This window comes from Apteryx mantelli, chromosome 4 (assembly GCF_036417845.1).
Source record: "Apteryx mantelli isolate bAptMan1 chromosome 4, bAptMan1.hap1, whole genome shotgun sequence".
NCBI lineage: Eukaryota > Metazoa > Chordata > Aves > Apterygiformes > Apterygidae > Apteryx > Apteryx mantelli.
Genome location: NC_089981.1, coordinates 13321784 through 13329890, shown reverse-complemented (window position 1 = coordinate 13329890; position 8107 = coordinate 13321784). Strand labels below are relative to the sequence as shown.

At 43.9% G+C, this 8107-nt stretch overlaps 1 pseudogene; it reads right to left on the bottom strand.

The window, feature by feature from the left end:
* Positions 1-4938: 4938 nt before the first annotated feature.
* Positions 4939-5844, bottom strand: LOC136991938 (olfactory receptor 4S2-like; annotated as a pseudogene).
* Positions 5845-8107: the final 2263 nt, after the last annotated feature.

Genomic DNA, 8107 nt, shown 5'->3' with positions numbered 1-8107 from the left:
AACCAACCACGTAGGTGTCAGTGCAGGCCAGCTTCAGCAAAGCGTGTACATCACAGAAGTAGTGGTTGATCTCATTGGGCCCACAAAACAATAGCTGAGTGGTGAGCAGGGTCTGCACCAGGGAGTGCACACAGCCTCCCACCCACGAAGCTGCCACCAGCCGGCCACACACATGCTTGTTCATAATTCTTGTATAATGAAGCAGCTTGCATATAGCAGTGTAACGATCATACACCAATGCTATGAGGATGAACATCTCCGTGCAGGCAAAGAGATGGACCCCAAAGAGCTGTGCTATGCAGCCCACAAAAGAGATGGTCTTCTTTTCAGCAAGAAGGTCACAAATGAGTTTGGGAACTGTGACAGTAGAGTAACTGATATCTACAAAGGACAAGTAGCTCAGGAAGAAGTACATGGGAGAGTCCAGCTGTTGACTGTTCTGTATAGTGCTGATGCTAAGCAGGTTTCCAAGAATAACAGTGGCATAGAAGACTAAGAAGAATGTGAAGCATACTTTTGCTAATGCATCATCTTGTGTGAGTCCCTGGAAGACAAACTCCGTCACATTGTTCTTGTTCTTCACATACATCACGTAGACAGGACCTGAAGCACAGAATAAAGCCACCTGTGATGGCATTAGAAACACAGTGTTATCAGTACACATCCATATCGATCACCGGTATGTTCAATATCAATATATTCACTTTTATGTCTTTTGGGGAAAGTTTCCTTTCAAAGTCAATGCTTCTCTCAAGGAGTGACAGTTGATATCTAACTCAGAATGTATTACTGAAGTGTGTAATAGCGAGCTCCGTTCATTTATTTGAGGGAGTTGGTGGAAATATCCTCCAGATTCATATTTCTGACCTTTGCCCCTTTTAAAAAGGAAGACTAGTTACTAGGTTCCCTAAACATCCACTTTTGAAGTGCTGATTTGGAAATGAAAAACCGACTGAGAAGGATAGTGCATGTTTTGATTTGAGTCTCAACACGCTAGTCATGCTCTAAGGAATTCTGCTCAAGCAGTGAACGTACCTTCTTTTTCAACCCTCTGAAGGAATTCAACAGAACTAGTCCTTACTAGTGCTCTCTGACTCTGGTAGAATGTCCATGCATTTTTGTGCAACCGTCAGTATTCACATCATGACACAAGGCAGCTGGCTAATTAACATCACTTCAACTATCGAGGAGGTAAAGTGGACACCTACCTCATGTCTGTTTAGCAGAGATGTGCCTTTAGGCACAAACTGTCTTTAAGGCGCCCTAAGTGAAATCAGACCATGTTCAAGGGATGCCAGGAAACCTGAAGCAGGAGAGTCATTGTCCTATATGTGCTGTACTGGGCTACATCTTGTGTGGATGGGTTCCAGTTATTGCTCATGAGTTTCTGGGTTGAGACCTCAGTCTCCAAAAGAGCAGGCTTGTGTTTCCTCAGACCACCTTTCCTACAGTACATGGGTGAATACTGGAGATAATCTGCATTAACGATGTGTTAGTAAGGTTTTTGTACACCTCAGCCAAGTTCTGGACTGGGCATGGAAACCCCCATAAACACACCTGTGATGCCCCTGGGGTAATAAATACACCGCTGCTGAATCTCCTTTACTCACCAACACCCTTGTATTCACCTTTGCTGCACTCTAGTGCAGTACACAAGTATCACTAGTGTTCAGTTTCTACACTGAAAAGATAGACGGCAAGAGCTGCATAACAGTGTCCACAATACTGGCAAGACCTTTGGGACCTTAATCCTGTTCCACAATCACAGGTCAATCAGTTCTTTCTCACGAGATCTCTGCCTCTTCCACCCTCCAACTTCAGCAGCAGAGGAAATATTCTTTCGTGTCTCCAGCCCTATCTCCATGCCACTCCATGGGCAGAGGGAAAGCAATGTGGGGAGGCCCAAACTTACACAGTTTATATTTGCTGGTCTCCAACAGTTTGCCTGCTATTCTCCTCTGATGACCTCTCGGACCATTTCAGGCAGTTTCATCAAAACCTCTCAGCTCCAAGCTGCTTCTTATGTGACACGAGAGCAGTCCACACCTCTGCCAGGGCTGAAAACTACAGGGGATGAAACGGACAGCCTGAATGTCTAGCTCCATTTCTCATTCTGCAAAAACAACTTCCAAGAGCATCTGAAAGAACAACTCACTCTCACTCTCTCTCTCTCTCTCTCTCTCTCTCTCTCTCTCTCTCCAGATGGGGAAGTTGTGGCAGAAATATTTCAAGTAAATTGCACAGCAGAAGCACAAGCTTACCAGAAGCAATGAGATCGCAGAGGCATGTGAAGTTTTCTTTGTCAGAAAGAATCAGTGGACAGGGAGCTAAAATATATATTTTGGACAGCTATTAGAGTAATCTCTACAGGGTGACTCTGGAGCGTGATCACCTAGACCATGTCACATTGTGGGGGGGTTTGCTTGCTTTCTTGCTTGCTTTCCAATGCTGTCCAGATAAATGGACTTCATTTAGTATTAGCTATGCGCTTCTTTTGGAAACATTTCTATTTAAAATCAATGTCATGGCTGACCATTTGCAAGAGTTTGTGTTCACATTGCCCTTGCAATCAAACATTTTTTGCGTAAAGATGTCTCTTACACGTGTCAGATATTTTTCCCTTCTAAGCCAATATTTCACATATGCTTTCTTCTTTCTTATTAACTTGCTCTTACCATTGCATGTTTGCAGCATAAATAAATATCAGAACTGTGCTATAGGACTGTTGGCACTTAGACATCTGGTCTGTACACGTTTGAAACAAGAAGTAAACGAGGAAATTATTTCAAGACTTTAAAAATGTTTGTGGTCAGGCCTCACTACTTGCCAGGTATTTTTACTCAGGCAATGCAAAATATAGAAGCAGCTGCTTAGTCCTCATATTAAGTCATTATAAGAATCTGGGCCAATGTGTAGAGGAATCAAATGTTGTTGTTGCTGTTGTTGATGCCTTCCATAAGCTATGGTCCCACTGTTGCCTGCTAGCATCCAGCAGCCGGAAGAGAAATCAGAAAAATCATGGCGTTCTTCCCCAAAACATTAAACAAACAAACAAACAAACAGTTTTTAAATTATAAGCCTTAGCTTGAACTGGCCGAGTGCCCTAACCCCTCAGCAGTTTCAGTATGAAGGGGGTCAGTGGGCCCCATCTGTCTTTCTACCTGCCCCACCTACGGTGAGACAGACCAACCTCTGAAGGCGCCTGTCCCTCTCTGTTGACAATGGTGCTCAGCTAGACAACTGTCCTTCATTGCATGAAGAATTTAGACTGCTACAAACAGGTGGGGATGGTGCCACCTTTAGCTGTGTCCACAGAGTGTGAATGCTGGGTGAGGGACATGCTGGCCCAGGCCTGAGGGACACTATCCCTCTAAGCCTTGAGAATCAGGATTTATCCCAGTTCCGTCCTGCTGGCTGCCATTCACATAACCCACCACGGTGAGGAGAAGACACTGAGATGTCCGCAGTGTACTGGTGCATGCCTGTGAAATGGGAACCCACTCTGCCACCCCCTGCATAGAGCAGAGGACATTCGCGGAACCAGAGCATTTGCGACATTGTCCCAGGGTTTGGTCTGTAGATCTGCCGCTCTCCTGTGCAGGCAACACCTTCTTATCTTGAATCACACTTAAGCCATGTTAAGGTGCAACACAAGTGCAAGCCAGTGTTTATAGGGAACATGAAGTGAAGGAAGAAAAAAGAAAGTGCTTTAGTTACTTTCAGAGTGCATTACACAGATGTCTTTCTCCCTCACGCAGCTGATTTGCTCTTTTCCTCCTGGCAAGGTAGGAGTCAGGGTCCCGTGGCTCCTCGTGGCTCCTTCGTCCTTGTGGAGAACCTTAGCTGCTACAACTAACCTCCCTGTGGCAGCTGTGACTGGCTCTGAGATGATTTAATCTTCCATCTTCACATCTCTTCCTTCCTGCAGAAGTAGCTGTTCCAGCTATTCCCTTGGAATACATGTTTCTTCCTTTGCCTGGACTTGTAAATGTGCCCTGTTGGGCTACAAGGCATACAGACCTTGAGTACAGGAATTATTCCCAAAGAAATTTTTTTTTCATTGACGCATAAAATTGTGCCCCCCAATGCTTTCTTTGCCCCCCAATGCTTTCTTTGGTGGCGACAATTTCCTACGGTGAGCAATTTATCTTTCACTTGGATCTTTGATTCTGTTTTAGTAATAAACATTAAAATGCAAAATCTGAGGCAGAGATGAAGGGCAGAGGGGATGGTTAGGAAGGAGGGCATTAGTGACAGGTGAACTACTGCAGAAAGGCAGAGAGTTGCTGCACTGGAATGGGAAGGGGAGAAGATTCTCCTCATATCACCTGCATCAGCAAATGACCCAGCCAGCATCTAAGATCAGCAGTTTAATTGCTAACCCATGGATTCAGCATATGACAATGCAGTACTCCTAAGAAGGCATTTACTCCAAAGTAAAGGGGAAGGAAGCCTTTGGTACAATTGCTTCCAGCAGCAGGTGACCAACAGCCTTGCAGACACCTTGGGCCATCGTTTCCTAGCTGAGTAGATTACAGAGCAGATGGAGTTTGTCTGACGGAAAGTTTACACCTGGGAGAGCTCGGACTAATGGGATGCTCTGCCTGGAACACATTTTAATATTTTTGATAGCATTCATTTCTTTATTTGCTGGTGTCTCAGCAGTGCTTGGAAGCCCCAGTCCTGCGCCTGTGCTATTCAAAAAGAGAACATAAAGGGAAGCCCTGCTAGTCACAGAGTTTACAATGCCATTCCAATCAAAACATGAGCTTTCAGTGTCTTCCTAATTACTGCAACAGCTAAAACCAAGCTTTTCTTCAAAAGGGAGCTTTCAGTAAATTTTCCAAAATGGAATTATAGTGAGAGAGACTTGATTTTGTCAGCTCCTGAGAAAATGTTACCACAGTTCTACACCTCACCCTTTTCACTCCAGACTTTTCTATTCCACAGTTTTCTCATGGCACTTTTCACCTCCTCATTTCTCAGCGTGTAGATGAATGGGTTCAGCATGGATGTGATGACAGTGTAAAACACAGCTACGCTCTTGTCCTCCGAGAGACTGCTGGATGGGCGTATGTAGATGAATGTGCATGGCCCAAAGAAGAGAATCACCACAGTAATGTGGGACCCACAGGTGGAGAGGGCTTTGTACCGCCCTTCGGACGTATGCCTTCTCAAGGAAAATAAAATGACAATGTAGGACGTGACCAGGATTGTGAAAGAGACCAAACAAAGCATTCCACCATCGGCAACGACAATGATGCCCGCAACATAGGTGTCTGTACAGGCCAGTTGTAGTAGGGGATGGACATCACAGAAGTAGTGGTCAATTTTGTTGGGGCCACAAAAAGGGAGGCTAACAGTTATGAGGGTCTGCACCATGGCATGCACAAAGCCCCCCACCCATGAACCCATCACCATCCAGCCACACACACGCCTGGTCATGAGGGTGGTGTAGTGCAGGGGTCTGCATATGGCAAAGTAGCGATCATAGGCCATCACTGTGAGGATGAAGATCTCAGCGCAGCCAAAGAAATGTAACCCAAATAGCTGTGCCATGCAACCCACAAAGGAAATGGTTTTCTTTTCAACAAGGAAGTCAGCAATCATTTTGGGAGCTGTGACAGAAGAGAAGCAAATATCTGCAATGGACAGGTGGCAGAGAAAGAAATACATGGGGGAGTTCAGACTCTGACTGCTAACTACAGTGACAACGATGAGCAGATTTCCTGCCACAACAACAATATAGAAGAACAAAAACACCACAAAATATATTTTCTGCACCCCTTGGTTCTTTCAAAGGCCCAGAAGAATGAATTCCTTCACACTGCTTACATTCTCCATGTTGGTCAGTTGCATGGCAATATGCAATATACAGCTTATACACCTGGGAAAACAAAGACAGACACATGGTTCATCAGCATTTTTTTCATTATTAGTAATGAGTTCTATATCAGAAGTGGATACAAACCAAGAAAGATATAGCATTAGTATTAAGCTTATGAAGTGTTTAGTTTCTGTCATGTATTTTTTCACAGCTATTTAATTCTCCACAGTACAAAGCTTCTGCCATGGCTTTGGTGGCACGGAGATAGGTGCACTCTGTGATATGTTCCTTAATCCTGGTCCTCCAGGATTTTGAAGGTCTGGCTCCATGGCCGATAGCCTTCCATGCACTAAGGACAAGGCCAGAGTGTTCACCTTGGGCACTACAAGGCAGATAATGCAGTATGTTTGCCCTCAGGGGAGACAAAGTCCCTGACAGCAATCTTTGTAAAATGGGTGTCTTTAAGAATACCTGGAAACATTTCTCAGAATGATGATTTGTTTTATAAGTACACATGATCTTTGAATTCTTGTTTAGAAGGGAAATGTACCCACATGCAGAGAAAAGAACTCTCTTGTGTATAGACATTTTGAAATGTAAATATGAAATGTCACAAGCTGAAAAATGAGTTCTTGGAAGGTTATCTATCATGGAGGGGAAAAAAATAGCACATATGACTTAATGTAGTATTTCACATTGTTCTAAATCTCAGCATTGTTTCTATCAGAGGAAGGAAGAATGAAAGACTCTTGTGAGATCTTCTGTCCCAGCACTGTACTGATTTTACCTAGTATGATTTTTGATACACTCTGCGTGATCCTTTCAAGGGTTAACTTAGCTTAATGAAGCTAATCTAACTAAACTCCTTCAACAGCCAGTATAAGTCTGATTCATAGGCTGATTCAGAATGACTAAATTAGGGTCCTTTGCAGAACCCTTTTTTCCTCCACTCACTATGAGGAGCTTAAGCAAATTAGCACCACCAGGTTAGAATGACCTTTGGAGAATAATCCCTTTTGGTGCCTGAAAGTAGCTCAGAGCTTTTTGCAATGCCATCCACCTGTTTTAGGTTATGGCTGAGCTCCTTGTCCCTAGGCATTTCTACATCCATACAGTTTCTCATTCGAGACAAGGTCACATTCCAGCATAAACATGGGACTTCTTTGGTTCACCCTGTATTCCACCTACAACCCATCGAGCATTACATGTCACTAATAAATGAGTAGCCTACATCTTTAGAAAGAGTGTAACGTCTCTAGCTTGCCATTATGCACCCAGACCACCAGAGTTCCCTTGGTCAAAGAAGTCTGGGAACCACCAGATGAAACTCTTCACAGAGAGTTTAAGGTCAGCCAAAAGCAGGCACTCTTTTAATAAAAATATCCACTGTATGGGCTTCCTTCTAGGATCAAAACATTCCCCGTCAGCTGGTGTTAAAATGCACCATTTTAAGTCCTGCAGAATTACATCACAACCAGGTCTTCTCATTTGTCTTGGTGATCTGTGAGCAAATCTGTGGAATGATTCAGTTAAGCCAAGTTATCTACCAACTACTTCAATCTGCAGCATAATCAGAAATTCTCGTGCAGGCACAAAGGGATCAAGCATCCACAGGAAACACTGAAACTGAGAAAAGCCAAGATTACTTTCAAACCCACAAAGTGAAGCCGAGAGAGGAAGTCGGGAAAGGTAGGGACTTTTCCTATGCTTACAGTTGTACTTACACTAGATGAAACTTTTTCAAGCAGAAGGGTAAAATTTACATGGATGGTTCCCCTTCAGATATTTCTACAAGGAAAAGGATCAGTAAGAACAATGTGAGGTCAGTTTCTCCCTCGTCTTACCAAGTCATGATCCTTTCTACCCCTCTTCCTTCTACTGAGCAACGACGTAGACTTCTCAACAAAATAAATGACAGGGATGAAATGAGCACACCTTTATGGCTGTGCAGTACCCAGTCCAAAAGAAATAGCTTGGCTCCATCCAAGCCAGAGCATGACTGGAAGCATACCACAGCAATTGCAGGGCCATATTAAGGCAGTCAGAAAGGAGTGACCAAGAGAGAAATGGTCAGGGGAAACTGTATGCCTGAATACCAGCAGGTGGCAAATTCCTGAGCTAAAAACAAGGTGTGCATCTACAAAAGGACCGATTCACAATTCAGACAGCTCAACTATGTATATTGCTTGAAAAGGTCCTTTCCATCACCACCAAACTGCATTTAACAAACTACCCATCTGTCTGATCTCATCTCATCGCCTTAAGTCATGTAGGCACCTG